General features: G+C 31.6%; 1 protein-coding gene across 1 annotated transcript in view; it reads right to left on the bottom strand.

Moving 5' to 3' along the window:
* Positions 1–16,448, bottom strand: part of LOC126892156 (phospholipid-transporting ATPase ABCA3-like) — a 361,018-nt gene extending 344,570 nt beyond the window's left edge. Inside the window, exon 1 of the mRNA XM_050661619.1 lies at positions 16,296–16,448. The gene's annotated coding sequence lies outside the window, so the exon portion shown is untranslated. The remainder of the gene's footprint in view (positions 1–16,295) is intronic.
* Positions 16,449–21,333: the final 4,885 nt, after the last annotated feature.

The following is a 21,333-nucleotide window of genomic DNA, read 5'->3' as shown; positions in this document are numbered from 1 at the left end:
TAATTGTATGTTACTAAAGTATTATTTTTATATTATTTTGATATTATAAATTTAACAAAAGTGTATTCGAATATGTCTAATGTACCCATTATGGGACACCCCCAGTTTCGGGACATATTCAGTTTATATTGATAGAAAAAATTTAATTAAATATCGAAATAATATTTTACTAACATACATTAATTAATTAATATGTTCTTTTTATCATCCGTAACTTCACGCAAATGCTCTTAAATAGATAAATCTTTGATCTTTAATAACTCAAAAAGTATTGATTTATTTTAATAACATGATATAACAAATTTTACTTAAAATTTGTTCCTCTATCGATTTGTGGGGGTATTTTTAATAAAATAGTTTTCACCCGCGGGAAGGGGTGGTATTCACCACGAGGGTAAAAGTGCAAGTTGGCAGCAAATCAGTTTTGTTTCTTGAGGTATGCTCTAACTAGTCACCAATTTGCATGCAATCAATGGAGGTAACAAAATAGGAGGTAATTGATGGATTCGACCGTTACTTGATGGAAGTTCATTTTATCTAACAATAAAAAACTGAAAACGTTTGTTTTCTATACTTCCACAAAATTTATTATATCTAAGTGACTACAGCTGTTTCGGCGGAGTGCCTTTCTCAAGTAATATAGTTTACAATGTGTTTGCCTTTTTAATCTTCAACTGAAGAGGTTGAGGAGTGGGGAGCTGTTTGTCTCGAGTTGGTCATTCAAAATTATATCTGTATTTTTCAGTTTATTAATTTCCATAGATTCTAAAAAAGATAGCTTAAGGCCTTTATTTTGAATATGTAGAATTTTAAACTCTTCATTGAAAGAATGATTATGATCTAGAAGGTGAAGTGCGTATGTAGAAGTGTCTGTTTTTCTATTGTTGAATGCCCTTTTGTGTTCTGCTATCCGTTTGTCAAAAGTTCTGCCAGTTTGACCGATGTACGTTTTCGGACAGTCACCACAAGTTAGTTTGTACACACCACTCTGTAGTTGCTTTCTCTTTCGGCTTTTATTGTTCTTAATATATTTGCTTAAGTTGTTGTTAGTTCTGAAAGCTGGTGTTATTCCTTTCTTTTTTATGTATCTGGCTATTGTTGTTGTTATCTTGCCAGTATATGTGAGAGAGCAGAAGGTACTGGGTTCTTTCTGTGGTGGTGGATACACTAATTTCAGGGCTTTCTTATGGAGTTTTTGGTTTAAAATTTTGTTAACTGTTTGTTCGTTATAGCCGTTGTTTACTGCTATTTGTTTAATGATGTTTAGTTCTATTTCGAAGTTATTTTTTGTCATGGGAATTTCTGTCAGTCTATGTATCATGCTATGGTAGGCTGCTAATTTGTATTGTGTAGGATGGGATGATGAATTGTGTATAGTTGTGTCAGTATGGGTAGGTTTATGATATATGGAGAACTCATGTTTGTTGTGTAGTCTGGAAATCGTTACATCTAGAAAGTTTATAGAGTTATTCTGTTCTGTTTCTACTGTAAACTCAATATTATTATGAAGTGAATTAATATATGATAGAAATTGGTCAAGTTGTCTGTTAGTTCCTGTAAAGCATACTAGTATATCATCCACGTATCTCCACCAATATAAGAACTGTTTAAATACGGGATGATTAGAAATTGTTGTTTCAAGTTGGTTCATAAATATATCTGATAGCAATGGGCTTAGAGGATTACCCATAATAAGTCCTGCACTGTTGTTTGTGTATATTTGATTATTGAATTCAAAATAGTCTTGATTTATGCAAATTTCAAGAAGGTGTAAAATTTCAGATGCAATGATCGGATTTGTACTATTATGGTCTAAAAGATTCTTAACTAAAACAAAAGTTTCTGTAGGAGGAACACTAGGAAAAAGATTTTTTACGTCAAATGAAATTAGTCTGGAGTTTTTGGGCAATTGAAAATGTTGTATTTTATTAACTAGTTCTAGTGTATTTTTTACGGTGAATTTAGGTGAAAATTTAGTGTATTCTGTAATAATATCTGACAGTTTTTTTGAAATTTTATATGACGGAGCTGTATAAAAAGAAACTACAGGTCTTATTGGGTGGTCAGGTTTGTGTAGTTTAATAAAAGAGTATAATTTAGGAGGTTGTGGGTTCATAATATTAAGGTATTTCTGTTCTGTTGGATTTAGTATTGATTTTGAATTTTCAATGGCTAGTTTAATTTGTTTTCGGTATTTTTCTGTGGGGTCTTTGTTTAGTTTTATACTGTTTTGGTTAGTTAAAAATTCTATTGTTTTGTTATTATAGTCTCGTTTGTCGATAGCAATAATAGTAGTGTTACCTTTGTCTGCTTTTGTAAATATTATGTCATGTTTTATTGATTTATTTTTAATTGAAACGGCTATTTGGTTTTCTTTGAAACAGGAATTATTAGTTTCACTACATACATCAGTAATAGATTTTGCAATGATGCTTTTTTCTATGTTTTTGGCAGTTTTGTTTAACGCTACTTCACACTCTACACCTAAATACTCTAAATTTTTTTGATTATTATGTTGAGGCAAGTTGTGTTTGAATCCTTTCTCTAAAAGTTCTATTTCACTATTATTGAATTTAGTATCTGTTAAGTTTATAAATCTATTGCAAAAACTATGATTTGAAAAATTTGTTGTATGAGTATTGAGTTTTTTACTATTGCAAATTAGATTATTTAGTTTTTTACATTGTGTATTAAATTGTTTGTCTATTAAATTATCTACTTCAGTTCTTACTTTAGAATCTAGGATGTCAAATTCTATATTATCTAATCTATAATGTAATTCTGAATGACATACCTTAAGATAAACAGCTATAATATCTCGTTTTCTGTATTGGGTGCTCCTATCCCGTTTCAGCCATCTGGTTTGACCCTGGTGGATACCTGCTATGGCAGCGGCACTGCGGTTGTTGGTTTTTAACTTTATGTATTTCGGGAACACGTTGTTTTTCACGCACATGTTTAGAAACCAGATATTTTGTGTTGTTACTCTACGCTTTAAAAGCAATCTTGAAAACAATATGGTCAATAGCCCTGTATTGGCTTCCTGTAAATAATTGATGGATTCGACCGTTACTTGATGGAAGTTCATTTTATCTAACAATAAAAAACTGAAAACGTTTGTTTTCTATACTTCCACAAAATTTATTATATCTAAGTGACTACAGCTGTTTCGGCGGAGTGCCTTTCTCAAGTAATATAGTTTACAATGTGTTTGCCTTTTTAAGGCCTGAGTTTAAAATTCTACATATTCAAAATAAAGGCCTTAAGCTATCTTTTTTAGAATCTATGGAAATTAATAAACTGAAAAATACAGATATAATTCTGAATGACCAACTCGAGACAAACAGCTCCCCACTTCTCAACCTCTTCAGTTGAAGATTAAAAAGGCAAACACATTGTAAACTATATTACTTGAGAAAGGCACTCCGCCGAAACAGCTGTAGTCACTTAGATATAATAAATTTTGTGGAAGTATAGAAAACAAACGTTTTCAGTTTTTTATTGTTAGATAAAATGAACTTCCATCAAGTAACGGTCGAATCCATCAATTATTTACAGGAAGCCAATACAGGGCTATTGACCATATTGTTTTCAAGATTGCTTTTAAAGCGTAGAGTAACAACACAAAATATCTGGTTTCTAAACATGTGCGTGAAAAACAACGTGTTCCCGAAATACATAAAGTTAAAAACCAACAACCGCAGTGCCGCTGCTATAGCAGGTATCCACCAGGGTCAAACCAGATGGCTGAAACGGGATAGGAGCACCCAATACAGAAAACGAGATATTATAGCTGTTTATCTTAAGGTATGTCATTCAGAATTACATTATAGATTAGATAATATAGAATTTGACATCCTAGATTCTAAAGTAAGAACTGAAGTAGATAATTTAATAGACAAAAAATTTAATACACAATGTAAAAAACTAAATAATCTAATTTGCAATAGTAAAAAACTCAATACTCATACAACAAATTTTTCAAATCATAGTTTTTGCAATAGATTTATAAACTTAACAGATACTAAATTCAATAATAGTGAAATAGAACTTTTAGAGAAAGGATTCAAACACAACTTGCCTCAACATAATAATCAAAAAAATTTAGAGTATTTAGGTGTAGAGTGTGAAGTAGCGTTAAACAAAACTGCCAAAAACATAGAAAAAAGCATCATTGCAAAATCTATTACTGATGTATGTAGCGAAACTAATAATTCCTGTTTCAAAGAAAACCAAATAGCCGTTTCAATTAAAAATAAATCAATAAAACATGACATAATATTTACAAAAGCAGACAAAGGTAACACTACTATTGCTATCGACAAACGAGACTATAATAACAAAACAATAGAATTTTTAACTAACCAAAACAGTATAAAACTAAACAAAGACCCCACAGAAAAATACCGAAAACAAATTAAACTAGCCATTGAAAATTCAAAATCAATACTAAATCCAACAGAACAGAAATACCTTAATATTATGAACCCACAACCTCCTAAATTATACTCTTTTATTAAACTACACAAACCTGACCACCCAATAAGACCTGTAGTTTCTTTTTATACAGCTCCGTCATATAAAATTTCAAAAAAACTGTCAGATATTATTACAGAATACACTAAATTTTCACCTAAATTCACCGTAAAAAATACACTAGAACTAGTTAATAAAATACAACATTTTCAATTGCCCAAAAACTCCAGACTAATTTCATTTGACGTAAAAAATCTTTTTCCTAGTGTTCCTCCTACAGAAACTTTTGTTTTAGTTAAGAATCTTTTAGACCATAATAGTACAAATCCGATCATTGCATCTGAAATTTTACACCTTCTTGAAATTTGCATAAATCAAGACTATTTTGAATTCAATAATCAAATATACACAAACAACAGTGCAGGACTTATTATGGGTAATCCTCTAAGCCCATTGCTATCAGATATATTTATGAACCAACTTGAAACAACAATTTCTAATCATCCCGTATTTAAACAGTTCTTATATTGGTGGAGATACGTGGATGATATACTAGTATGCTTTACAGGAACTAACAGACAACTTGACCAATTTCTATCATATATTAATTCACTTCATAATAATATTGAGTTTACAGTAGAAACAGAACAGAATAACTCTATAAACTTTCTAGATGTAACGATTTCCAGACTACACAACAAACATGAGTTCTCCATATATCATAAACCTACCCATACTGACACAACTATACACAATTCATCATCCCATCCTACACAACACAAATTAGCAGCTTACCATAGCATGATACATAGACTGACAGAAATTCCCATGACAAAAAATAACTTCGAAATAGAACTAAACATCATTAAACAAATAGCAGTAAACAACGGCTATAACGAACAAACAGTTAACAAAATTTTAAACCAAAAACTCCATAAGAAAGCCCTGAAATTAGTGTATCCACCACCACAGAAAGAACCCAGTACCTTCTGCTCTCTCACATATACTGGCAAGATAACAACAACAATAGCCAGATACATAAAAAAGAAAGGAATAACACCAGCTTTCAGAACTAACAACAACTTAAGCAAATATATTAAGAACAATAAAAGCCGAAAGAGAAAGCAACTACAGAGTGGTGTGTACAAACTAACTTGTGGTGACTGTCCGAAAACGTACATCGGTCAAACTGGCAGAACTTTTGACAAACGGATAGCAGAACACAAAAGGGCATTCAACAATAGAAAAACAGACACTTCTACATACGCACTTCACCTTCTAGGTCATAATCATTCTTTCAATGAAGAGTTTAAAATTCTACATATTCAAAATAAAGGCCTTAAGCTATCTTTTTTAGAATCTATGGAAATTAATAAACTGAAAAATACAGATATAATTCTGAATGACCAACTCGAGACAAACAGCTCCCCACTCCTCAACCTCTTCAGTTGAAGATTAAAAAGGCAAACACATTGTAAACTATATTACTTGAGAAAGGCACTCCGCCGAAACAGCTGTAGTCACTTAGATATAATAAATTTTGTGGAAGTATAGAAAACAAACGTTTTCAGTTTTTTATTGTTAGATAAAATAGGAGGTGAAAACCATTAATGACTGCACTAACTTTCCCCTTTCATCCCTTATTGCTACTTCCTGTATCCACTGAGGTGTCAGTCTGAAAGGGGCCATAATTGTCAATATACAATGGACACATTTCACAGGAAATTCTCCATACTGCTTATGACGATGATTTTTTGGCTCTAGCTCTCCGTCTATATGTATATTTTTTAAGAGTACTCAGTAGCGCGTCATCAATATTTTTGTTTTTCGACAGTTCTGCGAACTTTCAACAGTAAGTCAACAGTGCGTCGGTAATACGACACTGACAGTGCCATTTATACTATCAGAAACATCTGTCTGTTTACACATACAGATAACTGACAGTTCGCCTGAAACTGAGACTGAACGGAGACTTGATCTGACCGTCTAAAAGTACCTTTAGTGTCAGTGGGGCGATCCTTCCGTTAGTCCGTGTGATGAGGCCACTTCCGTATGAAAAAAAAATGATTCGGTTTCTTTGCGGATTCCTGTTCAAAATTGTCACCTTTAAACAAATCAAAAGTGTGTGTGGCGAAATTATTTGGAATCAATTTTTTAAAAACCTTTCTTTTTATTCAAAAGATGTCTTATCATTTTCTCAAATAAAAAAGGTCTCTTATCATTTTCTCAAAAGTTAATAGATTTTGAGTTATAAGCGATTTAAAAGCTGAAAAATGCAAAAATACGCATTTTTGAGGCTTGAAAATTCATATGTAAATTATTAGGATTCAGGATGCCTTCTTTAAAAAATCTAAGATAAGTACTGTAAGTCATAATCTGGAAGGTATAGAGTATAGAATCTCTTATGTTTAAAATTATCTTTCCTAATTAAGTTGTTACGCACCTTCTTGGCATCTATAAACCAAACATTTCTTTTACTCTTACCAAATCAAGGTGTGAATTTATTTAAAAAATGTAGCAGAGAAAAAGAAAACTTAATCATTTGTGGAGATTTCAATTTTAAGGATTTAAAATGGCCAGTTCAAACTCCGCTTATTGGAGAATCCGAGTGTTCCATTTTACAATTTATTTTTTTAAACCAATCTAAACCAATTGGTAACAGAACCTACTAGATACCGTTAAGGTAATACACCTTCAATTTTAGATTTGATGATCTCTAATGAGGAAGAACTTATCAGTGAAAGTCATTATCTTTCACCAATAGGTATTTCGGACCATGTAGTTCTTCAGACACAAGCTCAATTGGACATTACTGGAGCAATATATAAAGGTATTGATAAATGTTCTTCAAAGTACACTATTAGGACTAATCCCAGAAGCCCTTGGATCGATAACGGACTGATCGCAATGACTAAAAAAAAATATTTTATGGAAAAGGGTAAGAAAAATCCATCTGAAGAAAACATACTTACACATAGACAATTTTCCAATGGATTGACAAAGGAGTTGAGATTGTCGAGAAGTAATTATGAAAACAGAGTTAGCTCCAGAGGTCCCAAATCTTTTTACAAATACGTTAGATCAAAATTCTGTACAAAGCTGGTATATGGTTATTAGAAAAATCTAATGGCGAAATATGTTTAAAAGAAGAGGTTTGTGAATTATTTTCCTGATACATTTTCCAGTGCTTTTACAGTTGACACGGAGGCTGCCTTTTCAGGTTTGCCCACTACTGATAGAATAATGGAGAGTTGATCAACAATGGACATCTCTACTGAATTGGTTAGAGAGGTATTAGGTTCTTTAAAGACTACTGCGTCTCCTGGATCGGAAAATATTTCGCCATTGTTATATCATAATTGTGCAGGTAGTTTAGCGGCTCCAATGGCAGCTTTATTGGCCAAATCTTTGCAAAAAAATTCAATACCAGCTTCATGGAAATCTGGTGTAGTAACACCGATATATAAAAGTGGAAATAAACTCCTTTCGTCTAATTATCGCCCAGTAACAGTTCCACCAAAATCAATTAAAATAATGGAAAAATGAATAGCTAATAAATTAATATCCTTTTGGTTAGAGCATAATGTTATTCCAGTCTCTCAACACGGATTTCTGCCGAACCGTTTTGTAACTAGCAACCTTCTTCACTGTCTTAATGAATGGACTTTATCTTTGGACCGATATGAACCGATTGACATTATTTTATATAGATTTTTCTCGTGCATTTGATAAGGTACCAATAAAAAAATTAATGCTGAAGCTAGAACATTACGGCGTGCGTGGTGAGTTGTTATTGTAGTTAGAAAACTTCCTCTCTGAAAAACCTTTTTCGGTCAAAGTGGAACAGCACTGCAGTGTTCCACGTGCGGTAGCCAGTGGTGTCCCTCAGGGATCAATGTTAGGGGCTATTCTGTTTTTGTTGTACGTATCTGATTTAACGTGCGGATGGCAGTCAAAATCAGTTTCATATGCCGACGATTTAAAGTTATATTACTGTCCCGATATTGTTAATACTCTTCAGAGTGACCTTAACTAGCTATCAGAATGGAGCATGAAATGGGCTATTCCAATAAATACGCGTAAATGTTGTGTTGTTCAATGTTGATATAATAATCCATATGTAACATATTTTTTGAATGGAGCTCCTCTGAAATCGGTACAGGAAGTTAATGGCGCTACGGTCAACCAAACGTTAGGTTGGTCTACTCAAACAGCAAAAGTAGTCGTTAAAGCTAACTCTGCTTTATACCTCATAACAAAAGCTTTTCCTAGAATGTCTCCAGACTTGTTTTTGAAACTCTATAAAAGTAATGTCAGACCTCACCTGGAATTTGCGGTATCTGTTTGTTCACCTCATTTACAAAGAGATATTAATTTATTAGAAGGAGTACAACGAAAAGCTACTAAGCTACCGTTTAATTATGCAAGATTAAGCTATGAAACTCGATTAATAAAGCTTAAGTTGTCTCCATTGACTCATAGAAGAGAGAGAGAAGTGATTTAATATCTACTTATAGAATTCTTAGGGGGGAATGTTGGGGAACATCGATTTTTTTTAATATCAGTGAAGATGCTAGACTACGAGGTCATCACTATAAATTGAAATAGCAACCTTTTAAACTACTGTGACGCAAAACTTTTTGGTAAATCTAGTTTTTGATAAATGGAACAGTTTAAGTGATGACATCGTAGGAGCTATTAGCTTAAATAGTTTCAAAAACAGGTTTGATGAGAACTAACTGGACATTGTATGTGTAATGTTAGCAATCTTTGTTAAAATATTTGTTATAAAATGTAAGGATATATTTTATGTTTTTTTCCTTATGAGAAAAAAAAATTGTACTTTTTAGGTATACATACCTTCTTTCTAATTTTTGTATCTATCTTTAATTTGCTATTGTTGTAAGAACTTTTGTAAAAACCAATTCTTTTGAATATTTACTTTAATTTAATTTTTATTTTGTAAGAATTTGCTTTATGTTTTAGTTTAAGATCTACAATTTTTTTGTACTCTGAGCCATGTAAGCTTTGCTTTGGCTCGATATTATTGTATAATAATAATAATTATTATCATTTTTGACAGTGGACTATAAAAACTAATCCCCCTTTAATATCTTGAACACCATGCCAAAATGGAAAGGGAGCGTTCAACTATTACGTAACGCGATTTTTGAAGATTTTTGACCCCCCTCCCCCCTACGTAACGCACTGTAATGGGCGTTTAACTATTACGTAACGCAATTTTTGAAGATTTTGCCCCCCCCCCCAACGTAATACTTGAACGGTCCCAAAGGGACGATACCATTCATGTTGCAAATTAGCAAAATCTAAAAGAAAAAATACTAATAAGTTGGCAAAAATAACCATAGTTCGTTCAAAATGCCAGAAGTATGTCTGCGGTAAACACAGCAAGAAGTCAAATGTTTCTGTATCCTACGATGATGCCAATTCCACTGAAGCCGGAGACTTCGGGTAAATTTAAATTCTTATATTTTAACTGTTCCATTAACGTCTACGTATAATTTTTTTATTTGTAAAAGTGTTATTTTTTAAATAAAGAATCACGTTTCTGATTAATTTATGTGTGGACTTTTATTGACCCCCTTGGTGTTCGCTGTTTTAAATAGAAGGTAGGTCCTGCAAGTGTTGATATAGATACCATAAAGATTTTTTGAGCGAATTATGAAGTTTCTAACAGCAATTTAAGATGATGAGAATTATTGAATTGCTATTTTGTGTTAAGGGTAATAAATTAAATTTTTTTTAGACAGTCCTGTCTTATAGAAAATGCAGTTGTTGCTATTTTATTTCATTACTATTTTGATCAAACATTAATCTTTTTTAAGAGCGCAGGCGCAAAATTTCGGGTCATTGCTTTTTAAATGCATTATTTTTTTTTCAATTCCTGAGAAAACTAATAAGTATTTGTGAAAAATTGAAACCCAGAATGAGAGATTACATTATTACCGAGGGCCTTGAAAACTTCTATGTTGATTTTAATTAGTTATAGGGTTGAAAAAGAAGAGAAATTTTAGTGTGATTTTTAATTTCAAAAAACATTTTGTTTATTCTATCTTTTTTATCTGTTCAATATTTTCTTCTTTTATTCTGCCGTTACATTTTTCAAAAATATTAGATCTAATACAGGTCTGGATCCCGCGTATGAAAAAAAAAGTTGATTAATAGCAAGCTGAAAATTTGTTAATATCTTAAGGGTGTCTAGTCGGATATACTTTGATATATAAGAACACTAAAACAGGGGCAGTTTTAATTGTGGAACAGGTTAAAAATTTGGAACGGTCAGACCACGAAAACGGCACATTTATTTTGTCCGGCAGAACAGACTTAAACTCTCCGGACACAGATTAAACTCTCATGCAAAAATCAGACTGCTATTTATCACCTGTCATAATTCCTGGCATTTGACATATTCTACATGTTCCACTCATTAAAACACCCACTTGGTGATAAATAGCAGTCTGATTTTTGCATGAGAGTTTAATCTCTGTTCGAAGAGTTTAAGTCTGTTCTGTCGGACAAAATGTATGTGCCGTTTTCGTGGTCTGACCGTTCCAAATTTTTAACCTGTTCCACAATTAAAACTACCCCTGTTTCAGTGTTCTCATATATCAAAGTTTCTCCGACTAGACACCTTTAAGCTATTAACAAATTTTCAGCTGGCTATTAATCAATTTTTTTTTCTTACGCGGGATCCAGACCTATTAGTGTTCTCAGGATTTGAAAAAAAATATTGCATTAAAAAGCATTGGCCCGAACTTCTGCGCCCAAGCTATTAGGTTTAATGCAAGGAAAGTAGAAAAAACAAACGATGTCTTTAATCATTTTTAGATACAGTGCGGTGGAATGAGTGTTGCTCCTCCCCTGTTAACTTGTTTATTTTAAGAATATAAGCAAAACGCTCGGACAAGTCGATTTTTAAACTAACCACAGTATATTATAGTATCAACGTTTCGAACTTTACGCGATCCCTCTTCAGGTGACAGGCATAACTTTGATTTTTTTAAATGGTAAAGTACATCATGTGGTACCTAATTTAACAGCTTTTAAAATACTGATTTCAAAAATGTATAATACCTTAATCCTTTCTGAGATCGCAGGCCCAAAATTTCGGTCGAACTCTTTTTATACGCATTTATTTTTTTCGAATTCTGAGAAAACTAATAAGTATTTTTGAAAAATTTAAACGCAGAAAGAAAGATTAGATTATTACCGAGTGCTGACAGTCCCTTAGAATAAACAAAAAGTTTCTTTTGAATGATATATTTGAAATTAAAAATCACACTAAATTTTCTCTTTTTTCTATCACTGTGACTTATTAAAATAAACATTATAGGAGTTCTCAGCGACTTTGGACCATCGAGAATACTGTAATATTTCATTCTTCGCTTAAATTTTTCAAAAATATTTATTGGTTTTTTCAGGATTCGAAAAAAATGATTGCATTTAGAAAGAATTCGACCGAAATTTTTCGCCTACACCCTCAAACAGGATTAAAGTATTATACATTTTTGAACTCAGTATTTTAAGAGCTTTTAAATGAGGTGTCGCATGATGTACTTTTCCTTTTAAAAAAATCAAAGTTATGGCTGTCACCTGAAGAGGGATCGCGTAAAGTTCAAAAAGTTGATGCTATAATAATATTATGGTTAGTTTAAAAATCGACCTATCCGAGCGTTTTTCTTATGTCCTAAAAATAAATAAGTTAACAGGGGGGGGCAACACTTATTCCACCGCACTGTATATTAATGACTTTATTAATATTTCCGACGGATTTGATACCGAGGGATAATAAATTATTAACCGGTGTTACCTTAGCCATAAATTTCATCCATAATTTTTTTTTTATATTTTCACAGAAAGTTGGTATAAATTTATCAAAAATGAATAAAACAGATAATATTAACAAGAAAAATGTTATATAATATATATGTTTGGAAAAAAAAGTTTAAACGGGCGATGTATTGACGGTGAGTAGATAATGCCACTTAAATTCAAAAATCCTTTATGGATGGTACGTTAGTCAACTTTTTTTCTCGGTTTTTTGTTAAATTCTCAAAGTAAATATAATAAAGCATAACATGTAAAAAAATCGTGATGGAGGTATTTTCCAAAACAAGCCAAAAAAAATTCTGAAACTTAGATGTATTGCGCGCTATTCGTTAATACGTCTCAAATTCAAAAATCCTTTATGGATGGTACGTTAGTCAACTTTTTTTCTCAGTTTTTTGTTAAATTCTCAAAGTAAATATAATAAAGCATAACATATAAAAAAAACGTGATGGAGGTATTTTCCAAAACAAGAGAAAAAATTCTGAAACTTAGATGTATTGCGGGCTATTCGATAATACGTCTCAAATTCAAAAATCCTTTATGGATGGTACGTTAGTCAACTTTTTTTCTCAGTTTCTTGTTAAATTCTCAAAGTAAATATAATAAAGCATAACATATAAAAAAATCGTGATGAAGGTATTTTTCAAAACAAGCGAAAAAAATTATGAAACTTAGATGTATTGCGCGCTATTCGTTAATACGTCTCAAATTCAAAAATCCTTTGTTGATGGATCGTTAGTCAACTTTTCTTCTCAGTTTTTTGTTAAATTCTCAAAGTAAATATAATTAGGCATAACATATAAAAAAATCGTGAAGGAGGTATTTTCCAAAACAAGCGAAAAAAATTCTGAAACTTAGATGTATTGCGCGGTATTCGTTAATACGTCTCAAATTCAAAAATCCTTTATGGATGGATCGTTAGTCAACTTTTTTTCTCAGTTTTTTGTTAAATTCTTAAAGTAAATATAACAAAGCATAACATATAAAAAAATCATGATGGAGGTATTTTCCAAAACAAGCGAAAAAAATTCTGAAACTTAGATGTATTGCGCGGTATTCGTTAATACGTCTCAAATTCAAAAATCCTTTATGGATGGTACGTTAGTCAACTTTTTTTCTCAGTTTTTTGTTAAATTCTCAAAGTAAATATAATAAAGCATAACATATAAAAAAATCTTGATGGAGGTATTTTCCAAACCAAGCGAAAAAAATTCTGAAACTTAGATGTATTGCGCGCTATTCGTTACTACGTCTCAAATTCAAAAACCCTTTATGGATGGTACGTTAGTCAACTTTTTTTCTCAGTTTTTTGCAAAATTCTCAAAGTAACTATAATTAAGCATAACATATAAAAAAATCGTGATGGAGGTATTTTCCAAAACAAGCGAAAAAAATTCTGAAACTTAGATGTATTGCGCGGTATTCGTTAATACGTCAAATTCAAAAATCCTTTATGGATGGTACGTTAGTCAACTTTTTTTCTCAGTTTCTTGTTAAATTCTCAAAGTAAATATAATAAAGCATAACATATAAAAAAATCGTGATGGAGGTATTTTTCAAAACAAGCGAAAACAATTCTGAAAGATGTATTGCGCGCTATTCGTTAATACGTCTCAAATTCAAAAATCCTTTATGGATGGTACGTTAGTCAACTTTTTTTCTCATTTTTTTGTTAAATTCTCAAAGTAAATATAATAAAGCATAACATATAAAAAAAACGTGATGGAGGTATTTTCCAAAACAAGAGAAAAAAATTCTGAAACTTAGATGTATTGCGGGCTATTCGGTAATACGTCTCAAATTCAAAAATCCTTTATGGATGGATCGTTAGTCAACTTTTTTTCTCAGTTTTTTGTTAATTTCTCAAAGCAAATATAATTAAGCATAACATATAAAAAAATCGTGATGGAGGTATTTTCCAAAACAAGCGAAAAAATTTCTGAAACTTAGATGTATTGCGCGGTATTCGTTAATACGTCTCAAATTCAAAAATCCTTTATGGATGGTACGTTAGTCAACTTTTTTTCTCAGTTTCTTGTTAAATTCTCAAAGTAAATATAATAAAGCATAACATATAAAAAAAACGTGATGGAGGTATTTTCCGAAACAAGAGAAAAAAATTCTGAAACTGAGGTATTTTGAGAAAAGTTGAGTAAACTGAGAAAAAAAGTTGACTAACGTACCATCCATAAAGGATTTTTGAATTTGAGACGTATTAACGAATAGCGCGCAATACATCTAAGTTTTAGAATTTTTTTCGCTTGTTTTGGAAAATACCTCCATCACGATTTTTTTATATGTTATGCTTTATTATATTTACTCTGAGAATTTAACAAAAAACTGAGAAAAAAAGTTGACTAACGTACCATCCATAAAGGATTTTTGAATTTGAGACGTATTAACGAATAGCGCGCAATACATCTAAGTTTCAGAATTTTTTTTGCTTGTTTTGGAAAATACCTCCATCACGATTTTTTTATATATTATGCTTTATTATATTTACTTTGAGAATTTAACAAAAAACTGAGAAAAAAAGTTGACTAACGTACCATCCATAAAGGATTTTTGAATTTGAGACGTATTAACGAATACCGCGCAATACATCTAAGTTTCAGAATTTTTTTCGCTTGTTTTGGAAAATACCTCCGTCACTATTTTTTCATATGTTATGCTTAATAATATTTACTTTGAGAATTTAACAAAAAACTGAGAAAAAAAGTTGACTAACGATCCGTCCATAAAGGATTTTTGAATTTGAGACGTATTAACGAATACCGCGCAATACATCTAAGTTTCAGAATTTTTTTCGCTTGTTTTGGGAAATACCTCCATCACGATTTTTTTACATGTTATGCTTAATTATATTTACTTTGAGAATTTAACAAAAAACTGAGAAAAAAAGTTGACTAACGTACCACCCATAAAGGATTTTTGAATTTGAGACGTATTAACGAATACCGCGCAGTACATCTAAGTTTCAGAATTTTTTTCCCTTGTTTTGGAAAATACTTCCATCACGATTTTTTTATATGTTATGCTTAATTATATTTACTTTGAGAATTTAACAAAAAACTGAGAAAAAAAGTTGACTAACGTACCATCCATAAAGGATTTTTGAATTTGAGACGTATTAACGAATAGCGCGCAATACATCTAAGTTTCAGAATTTTTTTTTGGCTTGTTTTGGAAAATACCTCCATCACGATTTTTTTACATGTTATGCTTTATTATATTTACTTGGAGAATTTAACAAAAAACCGAGAAAAAAAGTTGACTAACGTACCATCCATAAAGGATTTTTGAATTTGAGTGGCATTATCTACTCACCATCAATACATCGCCCATTTAAATTTTTTTTTTCAAACATATATATAACATATATAACATTTTTCTTGTCAATATTATCTCTTTTATTCATTTTTGATAAATTTATACCAAATTTTTGTGAAAATATGAAAAAAAAATTTATGGATGAAATTTATGGCTAAGGTAACACCGGTAAATTATTATTAAGTTACATAAGTTAAGTTATCACACATATTGTTCTGCAAAAATCAGAATGCTACCTCTCACATCCAAATCTACTTAGTTGCTTTTCACAGATCTGCCCTGGTCTATGCAAAATATTGTTAACAAAGATATTGTTAAACATTAATATAATCATTGAGTGTGTGTATATGATTTATATAACGTCATAAATCATTTTAGTCTTGATATTATTTTAACTATTTCAAAATTCGTTATACCGTCTACATGCAATTAAAAGCCGCTGTGCAGTATGCTAAATATAGTAAACTAAAAACTACGTCACAGATACGGCTAAACACGCAAATATTATCAAAAACGAGACATATATTTCGATCAAATCTGTTTTTGTTTTGAAAATGTAAAACATAACACGACTATCTAACGGCCGGATAATCATGACCGAGATTTTTAGCAACTCGACTAAAAAACGTAACACTTACCAGATTTTCCAGGAAAACCTTGCACAAATTTCCACCACAACTTTTTAAAATAACTACACTACGAAATTCCCCATGTAGTTGCGATTAAAAATAGTAAAGACTAACATTTTCTCCCAAACGCTGTAACGATTTTTAGAGGTTAGATTGACCTGAAAGCTCCGCTCAAACGCGTGCGCCCCTGAAAGTGAAAATTGGCCGTGAAAATCTTTTGAAAATGAAAATAATGTTTTCAGTTATATCGGAGAGCGGCTCTTCCAATAGAATTTTCTAGGTCAATGACAATGATGAAAGAATGGGTATTACTAGGAATGTAACTAGGAACGTAAGGGAAAGAAATATGTAATGATAAAAATTGTTATTTCAGTATTTATTGATTATAAAATAAAATAGCATTTCTCGGGAGAATTCGTGGACAACATTAATTTAGTAAATAAAAAAAAATCAAATTACAGGAGAAAATTCGTTGTCTGAGATAAAAGAGTACTATTAACTAGTTTTGATGGGAAATAAGCCACAATTTTATTAAAAAAATGATTTTATTAACGTTTCGACGCCCAAATCGGGTGTCGTTGTCAAAATACAAAAAAATTAATTAATTAAACAAAAATGTTGTTGCTTAGTAAAAAGTTCTTCTAATAATTTATTTAATCTGACTCATTTATATCGGCAATTCAGACATATATTATACATTTTAAAGTAGAAGACTTTAAAATGATATTGACAATATTTATGAGTAGTGTTCCTGATTGATTTGATATAACACCCGATTTGGGCGTCGAAACATTAATAAAATAATATTTTTAGTAAAATTTTGGCTTATTTTTCATCAAAACTAGTTAATTGCAAAAATGCCACAAGAAAATAGCTTCAGAACAACAAAAAAAAAACTAGTGCAGCCGATATGTGAAACAATTGTGCATTTAATGATAGAAGTATATAGGGTGAGGCAGATAACTGGCCTATTAGAAATATCTCGAGAACTAAAGGCAACAGAATCATGAAAATTAGAATAAAGTGGTTTTGAAGGATGATCTATTAAATGAAAATATTTTCATCTCTTTGCAACTTCCGGTTATACCTTCGTTTTATATAACTTCGTTTTTTTAAATAGGACACCCTGTATATTTTTACATTTTTGGATTCCCTTCGATGTCTTCTTTCTTAAAATATAAGGTTTTGTAATATTATACAGGGTATTTTAAAAGATAATTACGTTTTTTTATTAAGTTCGTAGCAACATTCACACCCTGTAGAATTGTAGTAGTTTGACATCTAAAACTCTACTTACATTCAAATGATTTTTAATATACTCTACTATTGTTAAGAATCATTAGTATAGCTAAATTTTTAATTTTAGTATACAGGGTTGGTCGAAACTCGGAATGAGTATTTTCTGAGTTTTCTTAAATAGAACACCCTGTATTTTTGTATTGTAGTGAAATGATATTTTATAGTACTTTTTTATTTCTTAAGCATTCCCTATACCTAACTGCTTTAATTTGTGAGTTATTGGTGATTCAAGCTAAACATTAATTGCAACAAAAAATACGTAAAATTTTATTAGGTTGGCCGTGAAAATACTCAATCCCAAATAATTTTTCAGAAATAAATACATATTGAGCCAGACTGGTCCTTAAAATTACCAATAATGGTTTAGCTATCGAAATACCTACTTAGTTAAGATTGTTGGTGCGATTAACAATTAAGCACAAATTAAAGCAGTTAGGTATAGGGAATGCTTAAGAAATAAAAAAGTACCGTAAAATATCATTTCATTACAATACTAAAATACAGGGTGTTTCATTTAAGAAAACTCAGAAAATACTCATTCCGAGTTTCGACCAACCCTGTATACTAAAATTAAAAATTTAGCCATACTAATGATTCTTAACAATAGTAGAGTATATTTAAAATCATTTTAACGTAAGTAGAGTTTTAGATGTCAAACTACTACAATTCTACAGGGTGTTAATTTTGCTACGAAATTAATAAAAACGTAATTATCTTCTAAAATACTCTGTATAATATTACAAAACCTCATATTTTAAGAAAGAAGACATCGAAGAGAATCGAAAAATGTAAAGATATACAGGGTGTCCCATTTAAAAAAACGAAGTTATTAAAAACGGTATAACCGGAAGTTGCAAAGAGATGAAAATATTTTCATTTAATAGATCATCTTTCAAAACCCCTTTATTCCAATTTTTATGATTCTGTTACCTTTAGTTCTCGAGATATTTCTAATAGGCCGTTTATTTGCCTCACCCTGTATAATTTGGACCACGTATATACCACACATATAAAGGTTCAAATTTAGATATGGGGCCATTTCAGATTTTGCCTTTTACAAAAATGGCGGGCATTCAAAATGGCGACTGTACATATGTGACTAATAGCACGATAACTTTTGCACTAGACGTCAGATTTCAATCAAATTTGGCGTATAGGTCCTTTTTTTATATATAAGATCGAAGTCTTGAACTGGAAGAATCGGTTTACCAGAAGTTGTATTTTTCCTGGTTTTTATGTAAAAATATGTTGTTGTTTTTCAATTCTTTTACCCTGTATGTATTAATTTTTCAAAAAGTTAGTACCGCCATTGGAAAGAGCATAAAAATATTTTTTAGGAAATATTTTAAGCTTTTTAGTTATTTTAATCACCATTTAATAAATGCATAACGTATCTTTACATGTACCTATGTGCGGCAGATACGTGCAAATATTATAAGAATTATTGTGCATTTAATGGTAGAAGCATATAATTTGGACCACATATACTACACATGTAAAGGTTCAAATTTAGATATAAGGCCATCTCATTTTTTGTTCCTTTTACAAAAATGGCGGGCATTCAAAATGGCGACTATACACATGTGACTAATAGCACGATAACTTTTGAACGAGACGTCAGATTTCAACTAAATTTGGTACATAGGTTCTTTTTTTGATGAATAGGATCGAGGTCTTGAACCGGAAGAATCGGTTTACCAGAAGTTGTGTTTTTACTGTTTTTTTATGTAAAAATATGTTGTTTCTTTTTCAATTCTTTCACAAAATATGTATAAATTTTTCAAAAAAGTAACATCGCCATTGAAAAGAGTGTAAAAATATTTTTTAGGAAATATTTTGAACTTTTTAGTTATGTTAATTACCATTTAATAAATTCATAACGTATGTTCACATGTACATACCTATCAGCGGCAGATTCATTTTGAATGCCCGCCATTTTTGTAAAAGACAAAATCTGAGATGGCCTCATATCTAAATTTGAATCTTTTATGTGTAGTATGTGTGGTCCAAATTATACGCTTCTACCATTAAATGAACAATAATTCATATATTATAATTTGTACGAATCTGCCGCACATAAGTACCTACATGTGAAGATACGTGTTAAAAGGTAATTAACATAACTGAAGAGTTCAAAATATTTCCTAAAAAATATTTTTACGCTCTTTTCAACGCCGGTATTACCTTTTTGAAAAATTAATATATACAGGGTCAAAGAATTGAAAAATAAACAAAATATTTTTACAAAAAAATCAGGATATAAACATAACTTCTGGTGAACTGATTCTTTCGGTTCAAGAGCTCGATATTATACGTCAAAGAAAGACCCTACATACCAAATTTGGTTAAAATCGGGCTTTTCGTTCAAAATTTATCATGCTATTAGTCACATATGTATAGTCGCCATTTTGAATGCCCGCTTTTTTGCATGCCTAAATTTGAACCTTCGTATGTGTTATATATGTGGTCCAAATTATATACTTCTACCATTAAATGCAGAATAGTTCTTTTAATATTTGCACGAATCTGTCGCACATAGGTACATGTGAAAATAAGTTGTGCATTTATTATATGGTAATTAACCCATTTAGCGCCAAAGGTGCGAAAACGCACCATTTTTTTGTAGAATTTTTTTTTGACAATTCGTTAATTTTTTTTAAATCCTTGTATTTTTTAAGCAACCAGAAGATATAAGTGTAACTAAATTTAATTTTGTTTAATTTTCAAACTCATGCTTTCATCACAAAAATATTTTCTAAATGTCCGACATTTTCAATCCTTCGGCACAACTTTATTTTTACTGTAGTAATTTTATTGGCATAACACTTTTGTGGTCAAATAAATTAAAACATTATTTTTTTAACTTACAATTATAAACACCAATTGTTATAAAAATACAAAAAAAAATTTGAGTCCTCAAATCTCGTGTTTGAAAATAATGGTTCGATAACGAACCATTGGCGGAAGTCGACATATAATCCTGTCTGATCAGGAATAAGTTCAAGGTGATGCACAGGCAGTAATTTGTTGGGATATTTCTTTATTATGTGTAAAAACACGTATCCACTATGATTCCGCTCCGAGCTCCTGCAACTGCTCCACATAGTGGACACGTTTGGCGCTCTCGGACTGTGCAATTGTGCGCACTCTGCCTCGGCGCTCCAATCTGTGGCGGTTTATATGTAAGGGAGCGCATACCGTATCGATTGGAGCAGTTGCAGGGAGCGCGGAGCGCAAGAAGTTCGTGAACATAGTGGATGGTTGGCGCTCTCGGACCATGCAACAGTGTGCGCTCCGCCTCAACGGTCCAATAGGTGGCGGTTTATATGTAGAGAAGCGCATGCCGTATCGATGGAAGCAGTTGGAGGGAGCGCGGAGCGCAAGAGGTTTGTAAACATATTGAATGGTAGGCACTCCCGGACCGTGCAACAGTGCGCGCTCCGCCTTGCCGTTCCAATTTGTGTCGGTTTATATGTAGAGGAGCGTATACCGTATCGATTGGAGCAGTTGCAGGGAACGCGGAGTGCAAGAGGTTCGTGAACATAGTGGATGGTTGGCGCTCCCGGACCGTGCAACAGTGCGCCAACGACCGTGCGGCAGTGCCTGGGTGGTCCAGTATTACGAACGTAGTGGATGTGTACCTTTAGAAAAACGGGTATTTGGTATTCAGTTTTGTTATAATCTAGGGAAGGGGAGTAGGGAGGGAGGGGGCTGCATAAGGGAGGTTGTGTAGTGTTGTAGACAATAT

Source organism: Diabrotica virgifera, chromosome 9 (genome assembly GCF_917563875.1).
Source record: "Diabrotica virgifera virgifera chromosome 9, PGI_DIABVI_V3a".
In the NCBI taxonomy this organism is placed as follows: Eukaryota; Metazoa; Arthropoda; class Insecta; order Coleoptera; family Chrysomelidae; genus Diabrotica; species Diabrotica virgifera.
The sequence above is the reverse complement of the archived record's forward strand: the minus strand, read 5'-3'. Positions and strand labels throughout refer to the sequence as shown.